The sequence below is a fragment of the Malaclemys terrapin genome, chromosome 1 (assembly GCF_027887155.1).
Source record: "Malaclemys terrapin pileata isolate rMalTer1 chromosome 1, rMalTer1.hap1, whole genome shotgun sequence".
Lineage (NCBI taxonomy): Eukaryota > Metazoa > Chordata > Testudines > Emydidae > Malaclemys > Malaclemys terrapin.
This window is the reverse complement of record NC_071505.1, coordinates 331872455-331897576: the sequence shown is the minus strand read 5'-3', so window position 1 is coordinate 331897576 and position 25122 is coordinate 331872455. Positions and strand designations below refer to the sequence as shown.

At 41.4% G+C, this 25122-nt stretch overlaps 1 protein-coding gene across 11 annotated transcripts in view; it reads right to left on the bottom strand.

Annotated features, from left to right (window-relative positions):
- Positions 1–25122, bottom strand: part of DLG2 (discs large MAGUK scaffold protein 2) — a 1481925-nt gene that overhangs the window by 889640 nt on the left and 567163 nt on the right. The window lies entirely within an intron of this gene.

Genomic DNA, 25122 nt, shown 5'->3' with positions numbered 1-25122 from the left:
TCTTGAGCAGGAGTAGAGAGGTTATTTTATCTGTTTGGCACCAGTTCATCGGCTCCTGGAATAATGTGTCCAGGTCTGGTGTCCACCATTCAAGATGGATGCTTATAAATTGGAGAAGATTCAGAGAAGGACCCAGAAGAATGATTAAAGGATTAGAAGGCATGCCTTCACTATAGTAGTATTAGACTAAAGGAGCTCATTCTGTTTAGCTTAACAAAAAGAAGGTTAAGTGACTTGATTAATTTAAGTACCTACGTGGGGAAAAAATATTTTATAATGAACTCTTCAATGTAGCAGAAAAAGGTATAGCATGATCCAGTGGCTAGAAGTTGAAGCTAGACAAATTGAGACTGGAAATAACAGAGTAGTTAACCATTGGAACAATTTACCAAGGATCGTAGTGGATTCTCCATCACTGGTAATTTTTAAAATCAAGATTGGACGTTTTTCTAAAAGACACACTAGGAATTATTTTGGGGAAGTTCTATGGCTTGTGCTATACAAGAGGTCAGACTAAAAGGTCACAATGGTGCCTTCTGGCCTTGGAATCTATGAATCTAGAATGCACTGCATTTATCTTGAATCTATAATCAACCTGTCCAACCTAAACCTCCCTTGCTGCAGTTTAAGCCCATTGCTTCTTGTTCTATCCTTAGAGGCTAAGGTGAACAAGTTTTCTCCCTCCTCCTTATGACACCCTTTTAGATACCTGAAAACTGCTATCATGTCCCCTCTCAGTCTTCTCTTTTCCAAACTAAACAAACCCAATTTTTTCAGCCTTCTTTCATAGGTCATGTTCTCAAGACCTTTATCATTCTTGTTGCTCTTCTCTGGACCCTCTCCAATTTCTCCACATCTTTCTTGAAATGCGGTGCCCAGAACTGGACACAATACTCCAGTTGAGGCCTAACCAGCACAGAGTAGAGTGGAAGAATGACTTCTCATGTCTTGCTCACAACACACCTGTTAATGCATCCCAGAATCATGTTTGTTTTTTTGCAACAGCATCACACTGTTGACTCATATTTAGCTTGTGGTCCACTATAACCCCTAGATCCCTTTCTGCTGTACTCCTTCCTAGACAGTCTCTTCCCATTCTGTATGTGTGAAACTGATTTTTCCTTCCTAAGTGGAGCACTTTGCATTTGTCTTTGTTAAACTTCAACCTGTTTAACTCAGACCATTTCTCCAATTTGTCCAGATCATTTTGAATTATGACCCTGTCCTCCAAAGCAGTTGCAATCCCTCCCAGTTTGGTATCATCTGCAAACTTAATAAGCGTACTTTCTATGCCAATATCTAAGTCGTTAATGAAGGTATTGAACAGAGCCAGTCCTAAAACAGACCCCTACGGAACCCCACTTGTTATGCCTTTCCAGCAGAATTGGGAACCATTAATAACAACTCTCTGAGTAAGATTATCCAGCCAGTTATGCACCTACCTTATAGTAGCCCCATCTAAATTATATTTGCCTAGTTTATTGATAAGAATATCATGCGAGACCGTATCAAATGCCTTACTAAAGTCTAGGTATACCACATCCACCGCTTCTCCCTTTATCCACAAGACTCGTTATCCTATCAAAGAAAGCTATCAGATTGGTTTGACACGATTTGTTCTTTACAAATCCATGCTGGCTATTCCCTATCACCTTACCACCTTCCAAGTGTTTGCAGATGATTTCCTTAATTACTTGCTCCATTATCTTCCCTGGCACAGAAGTTAAACTAACTGGTCTGTAGTTTCCTGGGTTGTTTTTATTTCCCTTTTTATAGATGGGCACTATATTTGCCCTTTTCCAGTCTTCTGGAATCTCTCCCGTCTCCCATGATTTTCCAAAGATAATAGCTAGAGGCTCAGATACCTCCTCTATTAGCTCCTTGAGTATTCTAGGATGCATTTCATCAAGCCCTGGTGACTTGCAGGCATCTAACTTTTCTAAGTGATTTTTAACTTGTTCTTTTTTTATTTTATTTTATCTGCTAAACCTACCCCATTCCCATTAGCATTCACTAGGTTAGGCATTCCTTCAGACTTTTCGGTGAAGACGAAGACAGGAGTGAATGATAGTTATTGCCAAAAGTTTCAGTCTGAGACCTTGGTTTACAATAGGATTTGTGAAGGGCACTAAATATTAATAGCAGTCAGCTGAAGAATTGGAATTGGAACACAAGTCTTCTGGCGTTCAGCTCAGTGCACCTTCTTCTAGCTTATAGGGAGAGCATTGTGAAAGGAAGGATTTCTTTATACCCCTCTTTCCCATTGTCTGAAGTCAGGAAATTATTGCATGAGTCCCTGCTGCTGGAGAAAAACTCGGGTTATTTTAAATTCATGAGAGTTAACAGTGAGAAGGAGGTTCCCCCGTTTCACCCCAGAGCTTCCTGCCTCCCAGAAGACGGAGCATATGCGTTCTCTCTGCCCTCCTTAGTCTTCCCCAGCCTCCATGGTTGATTCCTTCCTCCAAATTAACAGTCCCAGTGCTTGCCTCTGTTACTGCTGCTCAGAGCTTTCCCAAGAATCAGGTCAATCTCATTCTGCTTTATGTGAGTTTCACTGCTCCCTATAGGATTCCCAATAGCAGCAATGAGAACTGATAAGACAGTATTCTGTAATGAGGTGGCTTTGTGGATGTTTATTGTCCTTCAAACCCCTCCTTTGACACGATGCCTATAATAAACTCAATCGTTAGGCATCCAACTGACCTATATTGTCCCACAATTTCATTCTGTAGGGCAATAGAATCATAGGACTGGAAGGGACCTCAAGAGGTCATCTAGTCCAGTCTCCTGCACTGATGGCAGAACTAAGTATTATCTAGACCACCCCTGACAGGTGTTTGTCTAACTTGCTCTTAAACATCTCCAATGATGGAGAATCCACCACTGCCCTGGGCAATTTATTCCAGTGCTTAACCACCCTGACAGTTAGGAAGTTTTCCTAATGTCCAACCTAAACCGCCCTTGCTGCAATTTAAGCCCATTGCTTCTTGTCCTATCCTCTGTGCTTAAGGAAAACAATTTTTCCTCCCTCCTCCTTGTAACCTTTTATGTACTTGAAAACTGTTATGTTCCCTCTCAGTCTTCTCCAGACTAAACAAACCCAATTTTTTTCCAATCTTCCCTCATAGGTCATGTTTTCCAGACCTTTAATCATTTTTGTTGCTCTTCTCTGGAATCTCTCCAGTTTGTCCACATCTTTCCTGAAATGTGGCACCCAGAACTGGACACAATACTCCAATTGAGGCCTAATCAGCATGGAGTAGAGTGGAAGAATTAGTTCTTGTGTCTTGCTTACAATGCTCCCTCGGCCCGCACCGCTTCCTGCAGACCCCATTGGCCTGAAACGGTGAACCGCGGCCAGTGGGAGCTGTGATCGGCCAAACCTGTGGACGCTGCAGGTAAACAAACCGTCCTGGCCCGTCAGTGGATGTCCCTGACGGGCCACATGCCAAAGGCTGCCGATCCCTGCTCTATGCCATTATCTAAATCATTGATGAAGACTTTGAACAGAACTGGATCCAGAACTGATCCCTGTGGGACCCCACTCGATATACCCTTCCAGCTTGACTGTGAACCACTGATAACTTACTCTCTGGGAATAGTTTTCCAACCAGTTATGCACCCACATTATAGTAGCTCCATCTAGGTTGCATTTCCCTAGTTTGTTTATGACAAGGTCATGCGAGACAGTACCAAAAGCCTTACTAAAGTCAAGAAATATCACATCTACTGCTTCCCCCCTAGCCACACGGCTTGTTACCCTGTCAAAGAAAGCTATTAGGTTGTTCTTGACAAATCCATGGTGATTGTTACTTATCACCTTATCTTCTAGGTGTTTGCAAACTGATTGCTTAATTATTTGCTCCATTGTGTTTCTGGGTATTGAAGTTGAGCTCACTGGTCTGTAGTTCCTCAGGTTGTCCTTATTTCCCTTTGTTTATAGATGGGCACTATATTTGCCCTCTTCCAGTCCTTTGGAATCTCTCCCATCTTCCATGACTTTTTGAAGATAATCACTAACGGCTCATATCTCCTCAGTCAGTTCATTGAGTATTCTAGGATGCATTTCATCAGGCCCTAGTGACTTAGAATCATAGAATCATAGAATTCTATGATTCTAAGTCACTAGGGCCTGATGGGACATCTAGCTTTCTTTCCCTATTTTAGCCTCTGATCCTACCTCATTTTCACTGCCATTCACTTTGTTAGATGTCCAATAGCTATTAACCTTTTTGGTGAAAACTGAAACTACTCCCCATTTATCTGTATCCACCTGTTGTCTCTCTTCTTATACTTACATTGTAAGGCCCTTGGGACAAGGAACTTCTTTTTCGTATGTGTTTGTACACTGCTAGCACAATGGGATCCTGGCTAATGTTCTTAAGTGATATAGTCATACAGCCACCTACCCACCCACCTTGGTATAGGCTTACACTGTTTACACGTGGAAGATTTTCTCTACAACCATAAGAACTAGAAGGGGGTAAAAGCATTCTCCCCCACCCCTTGGCATGCAAGTGAGTGAATGGATTTTTCAAGATCTAGTGTCTAGATCAAGACTATGACAAAGGCCTAGTCTAGACTAGAAAAGGCTTGCTGGTATACCTACAATCAGCAAAAACATTCCTGATGTAGATGCAGCTTATAGTGACAAAAAGAATGTTTTTTCTATTACAGCTTATAGCTAATTTTGTTTGGGGAATGGTATATGGACAACACACTTAACTGCATCTACACTAAAGCTTTTGGTAGTATAGAAAGGATTAGAAAAAAGTCATACCTCTTCCCAACATTACTATACTGACAAGCATTTCTACTGTAGACCTGGCTTAAGGGAATGGAGACGAGTTGTTTTAGGGTGATCTGAATAGGTGTGAGATGAAACTGAACAAAGGAAAAACTAGACTAAACAACAAGAAGAAATTTTTAACAGTGGTGTTTAGGAAGCTAAGGCTAGAATTTAAGTCTTAGTTGCTAAGCAGTTAAGGTCCTAAATCTAGGCTTTGCTCACCTAAATAGGGAGTGGCCCAACCAATCGTTGCACCCATTGACTTCAATGGAATTTAAGGGTGTTTTACAACTTCCGAAAGTACAGCCACTTATTTAGGTTCCCTTAATATGAAGTTAGTGTGCCTAAAGTTAGGCTCCCAATTTAAGAACTCAAACCAAGAAAGATATCCCTTTATATAATTTCTAAACCAACCTAAAGAAAGCAGGAAACAAAGTGAGGAGAGAGTTTATTAGCTTTCATTGTCAGTAGAAATTGCTATCCTCTCTTCTTAACTCTACTGGAAGCTTCCAAAAAGTAGAATAGCCTTCCGAGAGAACTAAGTGGTAGGAACCCAACTATGAATTATTTAAAACTGAACAGGGCACAGCATTTCAGAATGAAACAAAAACTGGGGGAGTGGAGTCACTGACACAGAGATCTGGATCATTTGCTAAACTTAAACAAAAGCAAACCATATACATTTGTAAGTGGCTATAAGTAAATGTATACATCTAGGAACAAAGTATGTAGGCCATACTTGCACAACAGAGGACAATCCTAGGAAGCAGCAACTTTGAAAAAGATTTGGGGGTCATGGTGGATAATCAGATAAACAAAGTTCCCAAAGTGACATTGTGGTCAAAAAGGGATAATTGGATGCATAAGCTGGGAAATCTTGAGCAGGAGTAGAGAGGTTATTTTATCTGTTTGGCACCAGTTCATCGGCTCCTGGAATAATGTGTCCAGGTCTGGTGTCCACCATTCAAGATGGATGCTTATAAATTGGAGAAGATTCAGAGAAGGACCCAGAAGAATGATTAAAGGATTAGAAGGCATGCCTTCACTATAGTAGTATTAGACTAAAGGAGCTCATTCTGTTTAGCTTAACAAAAAGAAGGTTAAGTGACTTGATTAATTTAAGTACCTACGTGGGGAAAAAATATTTTATAATGAACTCTTCAATGTAGCAGAAAAAGGTATAGCATGATCCAGTGGCTAGAAGTTGAAGCTAGACAAATTGAGACTGGAAATAACAGAGTAGTTAACCATTGGAACAATTTACCAAGGATCGTAGTGGATTCTCCATCACTGGTAATTTTTAAAATCAAGATTGGACGTTTTTCTAAAAGACACACTAGGAATTATTTTGGGGAAGTTCTATGGCTTGTGCTATACAAGAGGTCAGACTAAAAGGTCACAATGGTGCCTTCTGGCCTTGGAATCTATGAATCTAGAATGCACTGCATTTATCTTGAATCTATAATCTTATGAATATAGAACCTTGGATGTTTTGTCACGGTTAAAAGAAAACTTTTGAGTCCCTTAGGTGAAAAAAAGAGGGGGGAGGTGGGGGGAGTTTCCTTAGACACAAAATACATTACAACTTAGTGTGTGTGGGAAGTTTTAAGTCAATTTATCCAGTGATGATTAATTAAAACCTGAAGCATTACTTAAGGTTTATGTAGAAATAAAGTCACGCACTCCTAGCCAAGGTGCATTACTTAGATCATATATAGGACAAAGCATAAAAGTGCCTTTTCCCCTCAACTTAGACAATAGAATAACTGCTTTTGTTTTAATCAGAGAGTGGAAATAAAGAGCATATTGAGCATCAAAAGGTATGCTAATTTTGTGGCCTGAAGGATTCAACAGTACTTTAATGTCTCAAATTAATAACTAACTTTATGCACAGATTTCAGTAAAGTTAAGTGCAATCAGTACCCATTTGTGATGTGAATATTATAAGTCTTAGCAAGCACACAAGTCACATCCAACACAAAAGCATTTATTTTTATTGGTCCAAAATGGCCACAGAGAAAAACCCTCTGCCACATCAGCTCAGATACTAAAGTGATGGATGCAACATATAAATTCAAATATTCTAGACTGGACAGCTGTCTATCCTCCACTATTTAATTTGTTGTATAAAATTCCCCATGATGTGTCCTAGTTTTATATATTAAGTATAGAACAAGAAAAAAAAGAGAGGCTATAAATATAGATAAAATATGGCCTTAACTAATGAAACATTAAAAGCACCATACTCCTTTACTGCACAAAAAGCATAACATTTAATAGTAGCTTCATTGAAATGAGTGCTGTATTAGAAAGGTATCATTTCTCATGATCATGGTTGCCATGGGAAATATTCTAGTATGTTGTTTGAAAGAGTAATTCTATTAGTAGCTGGGAATCTCCTATAAATTGTGTGCCAACCGTTATAAAGAGCCTTGGGCTATCCACAGGGAAGTGCACATTTCTGATAAGATTAAAGAAAGTTCACAGAATTCACAATTCACATTATTTGTGCTTCTCAAGTGATGAAGGTTTCCATGTACAACACACAAAGCAAAGAGGATAACTGAAGTGTCATAAGCAAAGTTTACAATCTGGGACTGAATGAAGCAAATATTATATGCAATAGTTTTACAGAGGCAGTATGTTTAAGGAAGGAGGAGGATCCGGGGAACTACAGGCCAGTCAGCCTCACCTCAGTCACTGGAAAAATCAGGGAGCAGGTCCTCAAGGAATCAATTATGAAACACTTAGGAGAGGAAAGTGATCAGGAACAGTCAGCATGGATTCACCATGGGGAAGTCGTGCCTGACTAACCTAATTGCCTTCTATGAGGAGATAACTGGGTCTGTGGATGAGGGGAAAGCAGTGGATGTGTTATTCCTTGACTTTAGCAAAGCTTTTGATACGGTCTCCCACAGTATTCTTGCCACCAAGTTAAAGAAGTATGGGCTGGATGAATGGACTGTAAGGTGGATAGAAAGCTGGCTAGATCGTCGGGCTCAACGGGTAGTGATCAATGGCTCCATGTCTAATTGGTAGCCGGTTTCAAGCTACCAAGGGTCAGTCCTGGGGCCAGTTTTGTTTAATATCTTTATTAATGATCTGGAGGATGGTGTGGACTGCACTCTCAGCAAGTTTGCAGATGACACTAAACTGGGAGGCATGGTAGATACGCTGGAGGGTAGGGATCAGGACAGAGGGACCTAGACAAATTAGAGGATTGGGCCAAAAGAAACCTGATGAGGTTCAACAAGGACAAGTGCAGAGTCCTGTACTTAGGATGGAAGAATCCTATGCACTGCTACAGACTAGGGACCGAATGGCTAGGTAGCAGTTCTGCAGAAAAGGACCTAGGGGTCACAGTGGATGAGAAGCTGGATATGAGTCAACAGTATGCTCTTCTTGCTAAGAAGGCTAACGGTATTTTGGGCTGTATAAGTAGGGGCATTGCCAGCAGATCAAGGAACGTGATCGTTCCCCTTTATTCGACATTGGTGAGGCCTCATCTGGAGTACTGTGTCCAGTTTTGGGCCCCACACTACAAGAAGGATGTGGAAATATTGGAAAGAGTCCAGCGGAAGGCAACAAAAATGGTTAGGGGTCTGGAGCACATGACTTATGAGGAGAGGCTGAGGGAACTGGGATTGTTTAGTCTCCAGAAGAGAAGAATGAGGGGGGATTTGGTAGCTGCTTTCAACTACCTGAAGGGAGGTTCCAAAGAGGATGGAGCTCGGCTGTTCTCAGTGGTGGCAGATGACAGAACAAGGAGCAATGGTCTCAAGTTGCAGTGGGGAAGGTCTAGGTTGGATATTAGGAAACACTATTTCACTAGGAGGGGGGTGAAGCACTGGAATGCGTTACCTGGGGAGGTGGTGGAATCTCGTTCCTTGGAGGTTTTTAAGGCCCGGCTTGACAAAGCCCTGGCTGGGATGATTTAGTTGGGAATTGGTCCTGCTTTGAGCAGGGGGTTGGACTAGATGACCTCCTGAGGTCCCTTCCAACCCTGATATTCTATGATAGAAGAGATACACAAGTATTCTATAAGCAACAACATACTGCAGGGGAAGATTATTTTGAGAAAGCAGAAACTAACCAACCTTAAACAGGAAATGGAATGAGTAAACTTGTGCTTTCAGAACTGAAAAATTTAAACTAGTCATCCTAACTGTCAAGCACTATCCTGATTTTCTGACGTCAAAATATAAATAAATAAATAAATAATAAAAAAAGCCCCATCAATTTTAAAGTCAGGATTTTGTGCTGGGATGTAATAAGGACACTTATTTCAGACCAGTTAAGGGAGATAACTTTTAGCAGCAGCATTCTGGATGGATGGTGAGAAGAGATGGAAGGAAGAGAGGAGGATTGTGAATTAAGACTTCTGATTTCTAGTCCCAGCTCTTCAACTATTTCATGATGATGATTTTGGACAAAAAAATTTCAAAGTTTTTCCATTAAAAAAGTTTTACGTGCCTCCATTTTTGGGTTCCTCATCTTAGTCACCTTGGGCCTCATTGTCAAAGGAGCCAAGCACCTACACCTTCCATTACAATCAGATACTAATGCTCAGCACCTGCTGAAATCATGATCTACAAATCCTAGATGTCAACTTGGACACCAAAAATGGAGGCAAAGCACCCTGCCCTTTACTTTCCCCATCCAGGGTTAATTTCACACCCAAAAAGCGAAACATTTTGAGTCTATTGCAAACAAGAAGAGCAAAGCTGGAAGTTAAAGGTTGTCAGCCATTGTAGGCCTGAGCACAGACTTGTGTCTAAGTATAAACAACATGAAAGAAAAAAAAATGATGCTCAGTGGCCCTTAGAGGTCCAGCAGACAGCAAGCATCTTCACCATCCGTCATACTTAAAATAGTGCAAAGTATTAATATCGCCTTTCATCCAAGGTCATAAATCAGGGCCGCCCAGAGGATTCAGGGGGCTTGGGGTCTTCGGCGGCAGGGGGCCCCCGCCTCCGAATTGCCGCCGAAGACCCGGCACTTCGGCGGCGGGTCCCGGGGCGGAAGGACCCCCTGCCGCCGAATTGCTGCCAAAGACCCGAAGCGGAAGAAGCTCCGGGGGCCCGGGACCCGTGACAGTTTTCCAGGGCCCCCGGAGCGAGTGAAGGACCCTGCTCCAGGGGCCCTGAAAAACTCTCGTGGGGGCCCCTGCGGGGTCTGGGCCAAATTGCCCCACTTCCCTCCCCACTCTGGGCGGCCCTGTCATAAATATAAAATACAAGTCTTAAACCCACTGAGACAGACAAGTGATATACAATACAGGGACTACTCCACCCGCACTGAAACGCAATTTTACTTTTTATCCAGCAACAAAGCTTCAACACCATACTGGGGCATTGGTGGTTCAATCCCAATTTGGTGACACCTATTGAACAGTCACTAGTTTCTGCAGCAGTTCGGTATTTCCTTGGTTGTCTCCCAGCCAACAGCTGATCATGGTAGCTTTAGGCAGCCAGAATTCACAAACTCAGGCACTTGCAGGCAAACAGATCAAGTACAACATTAAAGGTCATGTCTTCAACAATTCCTATTGTGTTAATCCAGCCTAGCAACCAGTCAGTGTTTTTCATTACTATTTTTATTTTTTAAGATATGCTAAAAATCTAACAGCATCTAGCACTGAAAAAAAAAAAAGCAAACCTCTTTAAGGATGTCAGGATTATTAAACCTGATTCAGTAATTAACCAACCTTAAATCAGGTAGGAATGAAGTTATGTTTCTTCCTTCTCAAAAGGTCTGCTGATCTGGAATTGAACAAACTGAAAAGCTGTGCCTAGAAACCAAACCATTGTGTCAGGAGAGGCAACAGGTGATTCCCAGAATTTAAAAAAAAAAATCTTTGGATTATTTAGCTGGTATGTAACCCAGATCTTACATGGGGGAGGAATACAATTGCCTTGTTAAAATATGTGAAGAAAAATGTTTAAGAAAAAAAGATGAACCACTTATTAACAGTTCAGCTTTCAACACAAAAGGAAACATCTGGCAACTGCTTAGGAGAAGCTGCCTCTATCAGCAAGGTTTAAAGCAGGGGTCGGCAACCTTTCGGAAGTGGTGTGCCGAGTCTTCATTTATTCACTCTGATTTAAAGTTTCGCGTGCCGGTAATACATTTTAACGCTTTCAGAAGGTCTCTTTCTATAAGTCTATAATCTATAACTAAACTATTGTTGTATGTAAAGTAAATAAGGTTTTTAAAATGTTTAAGAAGCTTCATTTAAAATTAAAATGCAGAGCCCCCCGGACCCGGGCAGTGTGAGTGCCACTGAAAATCGGCTCGTGTGCCACTTTCGGCCCGCGTGCCATAGGTTGCCTACCTATGGTTTAAAGGTTGGGTCTCTCAGACTGATCCTTGAAGCCAACAGTATAAGGAAGGTCTGCTTGTTTTGCAGGCTTCCCAAATGTACAAGCTAATTGACATAGCAAAGATGGAAGAGGTAAACTGTCTATTAACAGACTCGTTAACCTAATAAAAAGGGAATGCTCTAATGCAAATCTCTACTCGTGAATGCACTATGTTCAACACAATTTAGGATCCAGGGATTCTTTATATTCTCCTTGAGCCAAATTCTATTCTCATTTACACTTGCACCAAACCAGAGTTACTTCTGTAGCTCTGGATTGACATCTGTATATCCAAGCAAGATTTGGCCCTTTGTCGAAGGAGGAAAAGTAATTGTTAGATAAATTTCTTGGCTTCTATGAAGGATAAATTCCATTTTCCCCATTGATAAACAAATGTGTGTAGAAAAAAAAAATCACAGCAGAGACGAAGTGGAACCAGATAAAGCTGCATTACCAAGAGCTAAATGTCTGAAGTCAAAATACTCGCTCCCACTCCCACAAAAAATAAAAATAAAAGTACAGCCATTTCTATAGACAGATTAAGAGACTGACGTCATCTTCATTCTAGAAAATTAAGTTGCATTCAGCTACTAGTCTTAACAGCAGTTTTCAGTGTAATGCTATGTAAAGTAACTGAACTAAAAAAAGTCCTAAATTTAAGTTTCTGTAATGGAAAATGACAACTGACCCAATACTAGCAAGCACAATTATAATTAACAGGAAACTTTTCTGACAAATGTCTGTGGAGCTTTCAGGGTGGGAGATGAATAGGTCACAGCAACAATTAAAATCAGAGCAACCTCTTTCATTTCTATTCAGCGTTTACGTACAGCAATACAATGATTTGGGGTTAGAGCACACAACCCAAACTGCATTATGGTCACAGGTACAGAGTTCAAGAAATAGAATTTAAAATCTCACCTGCAGCTCAAGTGCTCACTTTACCCCAACTAGAAAGGCACAGACTCATGAATACTGATGTCGCCACTGACTTTCTGGGTTTCCTTGGGCATGTCTCAATCTTTCTGCCTCACTCTTCTCATCTATTAAATATGGTGGTTGTTGGCTGCGTGTGTTCTCTCTGGCTCTGGCCAAGTACCCAGTACAGCAGACTTTGATCGAACTGCCCAAGAAGATCTAAGGCTACATCTACACTACAGGGGGGAGTCGATTTAAGATACGCAAATTCAGCTACGTGAATAGCGTAGCTGAATTCAACATATCGCAGCCGACTTACCCCGCTGTGAGGACCGCGGCAAAATCGACCTCCGCGGCTTCCTGTCGACGGCGCTTACTCCCACCTCCGCTGGTGGAGTAAGAGCGTCTATTAGGGGATCGATTGTCGCGTCCCAACGGGACGCGATAAATCGATCCCCGAGAGGTCGATTTCTACCCGCCGATTCAGGCGGGTAGTGTAGACCTAGCCCACAGACTCGGTTCAATGGCAAAGGCACTTGGCCAAGTTTCTTGTTAACGAAGCACGGTCCTAGTGTCCTATATGTGCTACAGATACACTAACATATGTATGGTCATTACAATGGACCAGCTCAGTGAGCGGTGGGAATTTCTGATCCCCCCCGGCGAGGCTGGACAAAAATACCCCTTTGTGACTCCTCTTTTATACACCGATACAAACAAGTTATGTATTACTGTACCCCTCTGAGGTGGTTTGTTACCACCCTATACCTTGTACCTGTTGCTTTAATCAAAACATTTCCATCCATTATCCTCTCATCCTAACCTTATTTTTGGGAGGGGTCAGCGTGTTATTGAACTATCTTTGGGGAATGAGTTTATACCATAACATTGTATTAGGGTGTTCTGGTACTACCCTTCTGCAGTGTATTCATATGAATACTTAGTGCCCAGTACTTCTTAGGATTGCTTGTGTTTTTGTAATGCCAGGCCTGTTTTTGCCAAGTTCAAGGACCGGACAGTGAACCTGCAAGCAGGCATCTGCTTTGTAAAAGGGCTGACTTTTGCTCATAGCCTGACTCAACTCTTGCTGACTTTGCTTTTTATCAGCAGGGCCTGACTTTAGTTCAAGCCCCATGTTTCAGACTCTCTCTCTTTCTACTGCAGTAGTAGACTGCACATGGGAAAATTGAGGATTAGTTGAAGATTAAAAACCACTATGCTAAGTATTATACATGTTAACTTTGCTTCCAATAGTACTGTACTGGAGACCACCTTTCTTGTTGGGTTACTTATGGCTTGTGACTATGTAGCTTTCGGGCTTGTGACATGGACTCCAGTAGGAGGCAAAACAACAGAAGTGTATCAAGGGCAGTTGTCCGCTTCTGGGGTCAGGGGGATATAGGGAAGTCAACTGACACAGTCCCACAGACCATAAACAGGTCCCAGGTAGAACACACATACCCCCGTAAACACAATACTGCAGACAGAGAAAGAAGCACACCAGGCCTATCTTTCCTCAAGGCACGTCTACACCTAAAACACTATATCGGCACAGCTGTGCCACTGTAGTGCTTAAATGAAGACATTCCTAGGCCAACAAGAGAACTTCTCCCATCGGCGTAGTTAGTCAACCTCCCCAAGAGGCGGTAGCTATGTTGACGGGAGAAGCTCCTGTTGACATAGTGCTGTCTACCTAGGGAGTTAGGTTGGTATAACTATGATTTTTCTACATCCCTGAGCGACGGAGTTCTACCGATATAAGTCTATAGTGTAGACCTGGCCACAGGGAGGCTCTGGCTGGATCCCAGCCCCAGTCAGCCCTTCCTGCAGGTAGCTAGTATGAGAGTTCTTCTCTCCCTCCCAGACTCCTGTCAACTGAGCCGGCTCTCTCCTTTTAAATGCCTCCTCCAAATCTGATGGCTCTTGCAAGTGAAGTGGGGTACACTGGTTGATCCCACAGAAGCTTATTAACCCTTCTCTAGTTATTGTGGGGATTTTAAACCCCATCACATGGCTCAATTTTGGAATCAACAGTAGTTGGCAGCTCTAATGCAGGTGTTCCTCCTAGGGAAATGGCATGCAGAAATCAGTCATTTTAACAAAATGTGCACATCTGAACTTTTTAAATTGTATTGTTTTTTTAATTAATCCTACAAAGGTATAGGCAATACCATGGTAAGTATCTATTACTTGTGAATAGCAGTTGCAAGGATTTTAATAGAGGCTACCATAGACTTTAGAGAAACATTCAAGATTACATTCAAAATAGCTTTAAACAAACCCACCACCAAACTAAGATCTATTTCTACATCAGTATCTTTAGGTCCCTTGTGAAACACATCAAGTTGTCAGTAGCACTTAGGTCAGGAGGTAGGTTCATCCAGTCTCAAGCTACCCTTTACTTGCTGCATATCCTTGTAAAGGTTTGTACATCTAGAACTAGCAGGCAAAATCCTGGCCTCGTTAAAGTCAATGGGAGTTTTGCAGCTGATTTTCAATGAGACCAGGATTTCACCCAGCATATGCAGCTGTGGGTTCAGCTGCACAACCGTTAACAAACCAGGGGCAATCTCAGCAATATCTCCCAGACACCACTAGGGGACAAACCTCCTCCCCCCCCAGAAAAACACAATCCCACACCACAACAGTACAGGACAACAGTTTAGCAACACAGTCAGGGATAATTCTGTAAGGTATGATAGAGAGTGAACAATAGGCTCTCTTTATCCATCCTGATGAACTGGAGAAAGAATAAATAGATCTGTTAAAGTGTAATGCATCGAAAAAAAGAGCCATGTACAAATGGGAATAGAAATAATGGATTTTCTTTTTCCCTATTTACAGCTATCAAAAGGTTAAACGGTCCATAAAATGTTGCAACACTGAATGCTTTCTCATGTGTCAAGCTAATAAATATTTAAAATTACTCTCTGGATTGGTCAACCCACTAATCATTGCTTTTATAACAAACACCAGAGCAGTTTTACACATGGGTATTTTCCTGATTCTCAATAAATTTGAATCTTCGCCTCCTCACTTCATGTAAATAGTTCTATTATATTTTAAATTAGGATTCTATTCTGAAAAGCAACTCGGTAAAATGATATTGTGGCATTTCATGTATGTTTGTTCTATCAATGAGTTCCTCTATCACCTGTACTTGATCCTTTTGTTTATAAACTACAAAACAAACAAACAAAAAAATCCACAGCAGCTGTGTTCTTTACTGTTCACTAGTGTTTGTCTTTTTTGTTTTGTTTTGTTTCAAAATATTTTGAAGTTTCCATTTCTCAGATTTTGAAATGGACCCATATTTTTTAAACCAAAACAGACATTTTTAATTGAAAACTTGATTTTTGATACAACCATTATAGACACTTGTGTAAGTCCAAAAAGTCACAAGTTTAACAATTTTTAATGTAGTTTTTTTGCTTTTGAAACAAGCATTTCTATGACTTCCAAATTAGACCCTCTTACGCTTGTGCAATACATTCATCCCAGCGGTTTTGCATGTATGTAAGCAACTGTTAAATTAGCTAGTAGGCAATTCTGTTGATGATACATAAGGGCTAGAATGCAGCTCAATCTCCTCAGGGCTAATGGGTAAAAACCATGATAAATTATGTTAGTAAACAGTGGTGACAGATATTTATAGCAACGGGATCTGTCGATTTAGAAGGTGCCATTTATATGTAGTCAATTTTTAAGGCTAGAATTGCACTTAAGTTCTCTGGTGGAGATTTCAAAGGATGTTAAAGAAGGTAGGTACCCAACTACTATTGACTTTCAGTCTAAAATCACAGACATTTTGAAGAATCTTTATTTCGGCATTGCATAGAAGAATAGAACCAAATCTAAAAAAGTTACTTTTGTATAGATGTGGGTGCCATGGTGTTACAGCCCCTACCTCTCAGGAGCGCCCCTTCTGGTTGGGTGTGGCTGCGGTCTTTAACTAGTTTGGCCCTGATGTCAGGCCGTACCCCCAGGGCTTCCTTCCTGGAGGCAATGGTTTTGCCCTCTTGGTCTACTCTGGCCCCAGCTCTCCAGCTGGGCCACTTAAGTAGTTCAGTTCCCCTTCTGGAGGTGTATCGCTGTCCAGGTGTAGGCCAGTTCCCCAGTGGCCTATGGGGGGACCTGGGCCCACCCACTATTGTGGGTCCCAGCCCAGGGACCCTAAGAATAGCAGTCATGTGCCACCATGTCCCTTCACCTAAACTTTCAATTCCCTGGGCCACTTCCATGCAGCCCCACCCTTACTTCAGGGCTTTTTATGTTCAGTCCCAGCAGCCAACCAGGAGCTCTCTCTCACTTGCCCAGTCCCTGCTATCACTGAGCTGTCCATGATTCTGCTGTTCCCTATGGCCAGCTAGGACCACCACCTGCACTCCTCTGGCTCCAGCAAGGAACTGACTATCTCTGGCAATGCAGCTTCTTTTATATGGCCCTCCTGGGCCCTGATGAGCAGTAGAGGAGTTCTCCAAGCAGCCACTTTCATGGGATGGGTGTGGAAGGTCACTGAGGCCTCCAGGAGGGGGGCTCAGAGCCTAGTCCACCCCACCCCAGGGCCATAAATAATTATATTATTTAACAAGTGGATGTTGAAGGATGACAACACTGGCCTATCAGAGGTGGGAGCAGAACTCCAAGATAATAGATAGGGAGGGGATAGGTCATGAAGGGCCTTGAAAGTGAAAATACGATAGAGAAGGGGAAGCCAGTGGAGGGGACACAGATGGGGTGACATGGTTAACGTAAATTAAGCCTTCTGAATGGGGTTGATCGTTGACAATATGTCACACTGTGCTCAGCATCTGATGTGGGCTGCTACCAATAGCACTCTGAGTAGAGAGATCACAATTAGAAGTCTGAATGTTCTCCCATCCAATGCTCTGGGTGCCTGCATAATAGTCAAGCAATAACAGAGACTAATGTTCAACAAATCAAAACCCACCCAGAGCCATCAGGTCACTCCATATGTAATAAAATAAAATAAAATAAAATAAAATAAAAATAAATAAATAAATAAAAGCCAATTTAAAAAAACACACACACACACACACACACCAGCACTTATGTAGTGCTTTTCATGATCTCAAGGTGCTTTACAAAAGGAAGAAAGCATCATTATCCATATTTTACAGATGGAGAAACTGAGGCATAACAAAGTGAAGTGACTTACCCATGGTGACCCAGCAGGCCTACTCCCTGGGAGCACTCTACCTTTAGCCTCCTTTAACTATGAGGAGACAATTAATCTGAAGGGTTCAAGCTACCTCTAATGGTGGGGGTATCATACAGAGAAACAGCATCTCTCTGACATAACCAAGACAAAATCCCTTTGAGGACTTCCTAGGTTAAGACCAACATTTTCTAATTGCACTCAGAAATGAACTGGTGTCACATAATCCCTGTGAGAAATATCCATTAATAAGTGGACCACAACATTCACTACCCACTGACGTCTGCAAGTGGTCGCACAAAATATAGTGCCAAATAGAACACATTGTAGAATACAATTTTAGATCGCAGAGTGTATATCACCATCTGAAAAGCAAGTTGGCAGAATTTCTGGATGAGTACAGCACAAGTGATGAAAGGAGTCTTGGTCACGCTTCATCTACCTGGATTAAACACAAGGTATTACTCCCTCTTTTGAGAGAGTATACCTACAACTCCACCATTTCATTCAGCTTGGTGGGAATAAGGTGCTGCTGAGGTGCTTCAGTCATGGAGGAGTTGAGTCTCACTCAGTTCACCATCATCCAAACCCTAATCCCAGCACAACACAGATTAACCCAATCAAGTGATCCCACAGGATAAGATGGAAGAGAGGGAAAAGGGAGTGTTGTCGACATATTGGAGACATTGGGGCTCAGTGCCACACACGCATGTTCTGGAGAAGTGACTCCCTGCTACCTTGTGTCATCCAACAAACAATGCTAGTGATTTGTGTTCATCTTCACCTGAAAAATGGCTGAGAATGGATTAGCAGTGATTGGCTAATTTTATTTTTCAAATTTGATGGTATGACAAGTATTAGGTTATGTGCACGTAAAACAGAAACAAAGAGGTGTGATAACATATCAGAGAGGAAAATGGTTTTCACCAGAGAAGAGAAATATTTCATAAATATTCATAAATATTTCAGCTTTTCTGGAAAGCTGCTTAAGCAGAAGTTTTACAGAGAAAGTAATTTATTCGAGGGTTTCTTGACCACAAAAATTTGCCATACAATCCCTCCCTTGGTGCAACATTAAGCTGCTGAATCTGTGCTTTCATTTACAAAAACACTGCATGTTCGTGGCTGTGAAGATGACCTGGAAACCACAAAACATAAGCTGATTCATGCTGTCTACAGACTCAGGCAAACAGCACTACAACAATAACTCAGAGGTGTTAAGTGCCCTATTCATCTCAATGTCTGTATAAACTCTGAAATACAAGGATGACAAGTTAAATCAACACAGCTAACTGGATCACTATTGATCATTGTAACAAACATCCATCTAATATGATTATCCAGCAATCTCAAACAGCCTCCTTATGTATCAAAAATACCAACTACTCACCTAGCAAGACCTCTGTCTCGCCCCCTTTTCCCCCCTCAACAACTTTCAGAATGTAGCTAAACATTATCAACACAAACATCTACATTGAAAACTCGAGTGTGGATGCATTAAAAATTAACTTTAATATATGAACAATACGAAATCAGAGCCTATTGTAGTGATTGTATCATTCATTCAGTCCACTTTTAAATTTTTTAAAATTGTAAATTAAAAGAGGTAAAAATAAATGTGGAGAAACTTTTGTTGGAAATCTTCCCCCCCCCTTCAAATATTTCCCCACAAATTAATTTCAACAACATTTTCATTGGGAAGGTTTCTCAAGTCGAGGCTGGCAGCTCTTCCAGAGATAGAAAGATGTGGAAACAAAAAGCAAAATGTTAAAAAAACGTTTTGAGAAAGAGAATTGTTGTTTTCCAGCCAGCCCTACTATTTTAGTTAATATGAAGCAGAATTCCTAGTGTGGTGTAGAATCTAGTTGCCAGTTATATTGCCATTCATGCATCTTTGTATCTATAGTCCTCTTCACTAACATGGGTGATTTAATGGAGCTATGGAAAGTTTTGGGGGAAGGGAGAAAGGCAGCACCATGAAGAGGCTGTTTAGCTGATGGGTTGCTGCTTCATTTCCCCACCTATTTGTTGGTGTTTGGTGGTGCCGCTTTCACATGTGCTCCAAACCCTTCCACTGGAGGGAAAGGATTCAGCATAGTCTACCGTGTCAAACATATCTATTGTTATCCCATAATCTTGAGAGGATGGCAGCCAGACTTCTGCATGGAATTCTCTCTATCCTTTAACTTTTCCAGGAGTATATACATAACTTCCACCATGGCTCTGGTCCAGACCTTGTTTCTTAGTTTACATGTTGTATTTGGTTGTGTGGTCCTGTGACATTTCTCACATTTTGTTACTACCTTGGGAATTCATTGGGGCACACTGTCTTTAAATTATGTTGATATACATTAAGGTGCCCAGAGGCTTTCCAACATGAGTGCCCATCAAGTAAATATAAATATTATACGATATTCAAAGTATATTAGTATATTGATTCTAAATAATATCTTTTTTCTTTAGGGAAAAAAAATCAAGCAAAATGGATTACAAAAATCAATATCAGACTAAAAGATTTGCCAATTCCAATAACAAATTAATAAATCAAGCTACAAAGAAGCAGTAAAAAAAAAATTCTCCAGATAGCGTATTTCTAATTTATTTGGAGAGGGGGCAAACTATATGGTTGAACAATTTTTAAGAAGTATTCTAATTTCTCTTGCAATCTGCGAAGCGGACTGTAGAAATCGGAGACAGTTCATTTGTATTTAGTACTCATCGGCCTTTATTGTGTTGGGCTCTTTGCTACACAGTGCAATTAAATTCAGGCTCCCGCTGGGACTGAGTCAATGTCACTGCAGCAAACTCATGAATCCTTGTCAGGCAGTGAGGTGAAAGAGCCATGCCAGAATAGGGAGCGCTATGGGAGGGGGAGGGGAAAGATGTGTGTGCAAAGAGCTTAAAATGCTACGCCTGTAGCTATGCAGTCTATAGTTTTTAGCACATACAGTGCTTTAGGTACCAAATAGGTATATCTGCAAAGAGTTGCACTGGGTGTTATCTATATATCTCCCTTTTATTTTAGTGATATGTTAACATCCCTGTGAGAGGTTTCGAAAGTATAGGAGTAATACAGTTGCTCTCTGATTTTCTACAACCCTATACAACCCAAAGCAAATGGTAATGATAGCCAAGCTCTGCCAGTTACGTTACACAAAACTTGAATTCTGCATTAAGAAACTGTCCGGAAGCTTTAGAGGTCTTCCAGGGGTAGCATGCTCAGAGGAATACAGTATGCAAACAGAACAAAAAACACAGACAGGAAGCTTGTGTCCATATATGAAATGGGTTTCCATGAGGCGCTGTACAAAATGTATGCCGACCTAGTTCTGACCTCAGAAAAGACCAAATCTGCAGTAACACCATTGACTGCAGTGGAGTTACTCTCAATCACATCAGTGTAACTGGGAGTAGAACTCATTCCTGTGTGTACATAAATTGAAAAAACATGTAGGAGCATTAAGATAGTATGCAGGGTAGTTAAAACGAACCCAAGACTAAGAGATAGAGCAATAAGAGATCCTTCAGAAGTAAAAGAAGTAAAACTAGTTTTACTAAGGGCTGGTCTACACTGGGGGGAGGAGGGGAATCGATCTAAGATATGCAACTTCAGCTACGCCATTCGTTCGACTTACCTGGCCGTCCTCACGGCAGCAAGTCGACCACCGCGGCTCCCCCATCGACTCCGCTTACTCCTGCCGAGATGGAGTACGGGCGTCGATTCAGAGATCGATCTATCGCATCTCGTCTAGACGCGATAATCAATCCCCGATAGCTCGATTACTACCCCCTGATCCGGCGGGTAGTGTAAACGTGGCCTAAATTAGTACACTTTCCCACTACATTTTCTTGTGACTTGAGAGGAAGCATTCAATTGACATGCCATGCCAAGAAAAGCAAGTGTGTGCTGTACCTCTCCTACTTTAATTTCTTCTTATATCATTAATGGGTCCAAGGAAAGACCAATAGTGAAAAACAGGAAACTTAAATTTGATTAAATTTCACAGTGAAAGTATATGTTGCATTGGTTAGTGGGGATCCTTACTTAGAACCAATGGGTTCATGCATCACAAAGGAAAAGGATAAACTGGCAGTCCTGAATGGAGGGTTTGATGTAAAAAGCACATTTGTAAGAGCACAAAACATTTAGGGACCGAGAAAGTGCTCTGCAGAGTGCTGTTTTCCCTTATTATTCTACACTGAAATTATTTGCTCAAACAAAGAACAAATGGCAAGAGAGAAATAGTGATTGTTCTCAGATTTACAAATCAGATACTATATTTTGGGATATACTCCAAGCACAGATTTGCCTTTACAATATGCTATGCTGCTCAAGTTAGACGTGCACAGCACTGTAATCCCCACGCTGATGTTATATTACAAAAAAGTTTACAAGTGTTCTTTTGACAATGTAGATTTAGTTAAAAAGCTCAACAAGCCACTAAAACAGATTCTTCGAAGTTTTACTTTGTAATCTAAACATTTATAAAGGGACTCCAATGTTTTAAATTAATTGTATAAACACAATAATAAATCTACACAAGCTGTGCTCACTCAAATATTTCCATTGCAATGTCCGCATTTATAAACAGTTAACCCACCATTAGTATTACTACTTTAGTATCTAGGACCGCTAGTCAAGTACCAAGATCCCATTGTACTGTGTATAAACACAGAGCAAAAGGTGGTGATCCCTAGCACGGATTTCCCTGCATCCCCCAAACTCCCCCCTCCCTGCCAATGATCAAACTAGTTACATGCAATGTTGCCAATTTAGTAATTTTCCAACTAGATCTAGTTTTAAAAAAATTGTAGCTGGAAAAAAATTCCATTTAGTTGTTGAATTGAAATTGAAACATAAATACACACTTTAAAAACATAACATACACACTATAAAATACTTGTACCTGAATAACTAATAGGTTTGAAAAAGCATGAACAAAGACGAACTTCCTCACACACGTGTGTTTGTTATGACGATGCCGGTGCATTTGTTTCAGCAGTGTTGGCCGACCTAATCATTTCAGATTATGATTTGTAAGCAAAGTCTGAATGAGCTCTCTCTGACAGCTAGTGATGAGCTGGGGTCGAAAGGCTTCAGAACCAGGCCATATTTACATGAACACATCCACTTTGCCTAGATATCCAGCAGACAGTGCTGTGTTGCCAAAGTGATCAGTTTCAGCTGGTGATGGGCAGTATTCCCTCTAATTTTTCCCCATGCATGTGCGGATTGAGTTTTATGTGCACCAATATGGAGGTTATATGTGACACATCACCACCATATTGGTGCACATAACAAAATTCATGTTGTGGGGGTGGGGCTGAGGGGTTTGGAGTGTGTGAGGGGGGCTGAGGGCTGGGGCAGAGGGTTGAGGTTCAGGGGGTGAGGGCTCTCCCACTCTCCTCCCCCCCCGCCCACGGCAGGTCCGTGCTGAGGGAGAGGTACCTCTCCTTGCTGCGGCCCTGAGCCCCTGCGTGGGGTTTAATAGGCAGCTGCGCAACTTAGAGGGAACTTAGGTACACCTCTACCTCGATATAACGCTGTCCTCGGGAGCCAAAAAAATCTTACCGCATTGTAGGTGAAACCGCGTTATATTGAACTTGCTTTGATCCACCAGAGTGCGCAGCCACCCTCCCCCCCCCGGAGCACTGCTTTACCGCGTTATATCCGAATTCGTGTTATATCGGGTCGCGTTATATCGAGGTAGCGGTGTATTAGGTTACAGATCACTTTAATATTGAATGTGGGGGGTAATGAAATGTTATTGTTATTGTATGAGTAAAGGACAACAGAACTGCACTTCGCCTGTCTTGATTGAGGAGGGTCACCCTCAACTGAACAGGATAAAGATGCCAGATCCCAGTGGAGAGAGAGACACAGTGGGGCAAGAGTTTTTGCCTGATGCTGTGGGCTCTACCTAAGAGTCACAGGCACCATTTGACCTGCCCTCTCCTCTGTTTAATGATAGAGCTAATTAAGCTCCACTGAAAGTCCTTTGTTTTGTTAAGTGACCACCAGAGCTGAACTCACAGATAATCAGGACTAAGTTCTTAGACCTCTGCTGTATAGCATTTCTGTGGAAGAAACTACCCAGCCTGCACTACAGACTCCCCCACTGAGAGGGTGGAACCTCAAGAGACCAACTCACAGAGGTCACAATAGAGAGGCAGGTAGCAGCAAAAGGTGAAGGCACGGGGCCATCAGCAATGGATCAGATGATTGAGCAGTGGAGTGAACGTTGGCATGACAATCGACAGCAGCTGGAGCAAGCAGACAGTAGAAAGAGCACGGTGCCTTTTTCATTCCACCTCAGGATGGGAGATGAACTCATGTGAAAACACCTCTGAACTCTGGGTCTCCAAGGACAAATGTGAGTGGGGTGTGGTGGAGGGAGAAAAGAGGGGCACGTTGGACTACGTTTTAATAAGTTTTCTCCAGAATGCTAGATTTATGACTGGGAAACATAATAGACCAATATTTTTAAATGCATTATTTGCCAAGTTTGTTATCTGGCATTGTCACTATCTCAAGAGGTCATTATCTGGGGGATTTTCTGACCTAAAAACATTATTATAATTATTTTTTCAAGAGTCAATTTAAATTGAATACATTTTAAAAAAATGATATTTTTTGTTTTAGAATTCTAAAATATTATCCTAACAAAAACATTTAATTTATTCATATCTGTTTTATTGTTGCAGGTCAAAGTGAAAATGAAGAGACAAAACAATTTTTCTACTTAAAAGTCTCAAAAACCAGTGAAGATCCAAGAATACTCCAACAGGTCATCTGAAGATTCAAGTGATGTATCTACATCCAAACAGCCCGAAGCACAAATACAACTACCTACTAAAGAAACAGTGTCTCGACAACCAAAAGGCAGTAACTTATGTTTGTCCGTCAAAGTTTTCCCATTTATTGAAGTTACAAAAGATGGCTACTGGTGCGCACCTGTTGCAAAAAAGCTTATGAAGCAGGAAAACTTCCCATTTGTACAATTGGTAAAAGTTGAGGAGCTTGGTTTGCTAGACCAATCAACAAAGCCAATGCTGACAAGCTATGTGAAAAAGGCTGCAAAATACCAAGTCTCTGGACTGCCTCGACCTACAGAATGCCTTATAAGCCAGTCACTGTCAAAGCCAGTTTTAGAAGAACTTACCGAAGCTATTAAGAATGCTGGAGACACAAAACATAGTTTATGCGAACAAACATACCTGTTTAAGCAAGAGATACCACAAACTGGAGGCCAATGTTATGTGCATTTTCATTTGCTAACCATGAAAAAACTGCAAGAAACTCAACTGACTCATTAGAAGCATGGAGGAACAACAGTGAATGACTCAGCAGTTGAAAAAGAGAAGAACTGTCTTACCACATTCAAAACATTTTACACATGGCTGATGAATGCACCAATGCAAATGGGTGGAGAGTCACTGCGTAGTTATCTTGATGTCAGTAATAGGCCAGTAGATGCATTTCCAGATATTCAGGTTATAGAAGACACCCTGGCTGCATCTGTGTCAACCCACATCTTGGAAGAGTTAAATGCTTGAAATTGGACCCCAAATAGATGGCTGCTCATGCATTCGATGGAGCTGCAAACGCCTCTGAAGACGTGTGGAGTACTAGCTTAGCTCAGAGAAAAGAGTAACTCTAATCTCTCCTATATACACTGTGGAGGCCATCTACTCCAACTAGCAGTAGTGCGAGCTGCAGAATCTTCAAGACATTTTAAAAAAGCCATAAATGTAATGTCTTAATTATACTCTTTTTTCAGCAAGAGTCCAAAGAGATTGAATGTCTTGGAAAAAATAGAAGATGCACTGGGACTGAAGTTCAAATTAGTCCAACCTCATGAATGATCCTTGGC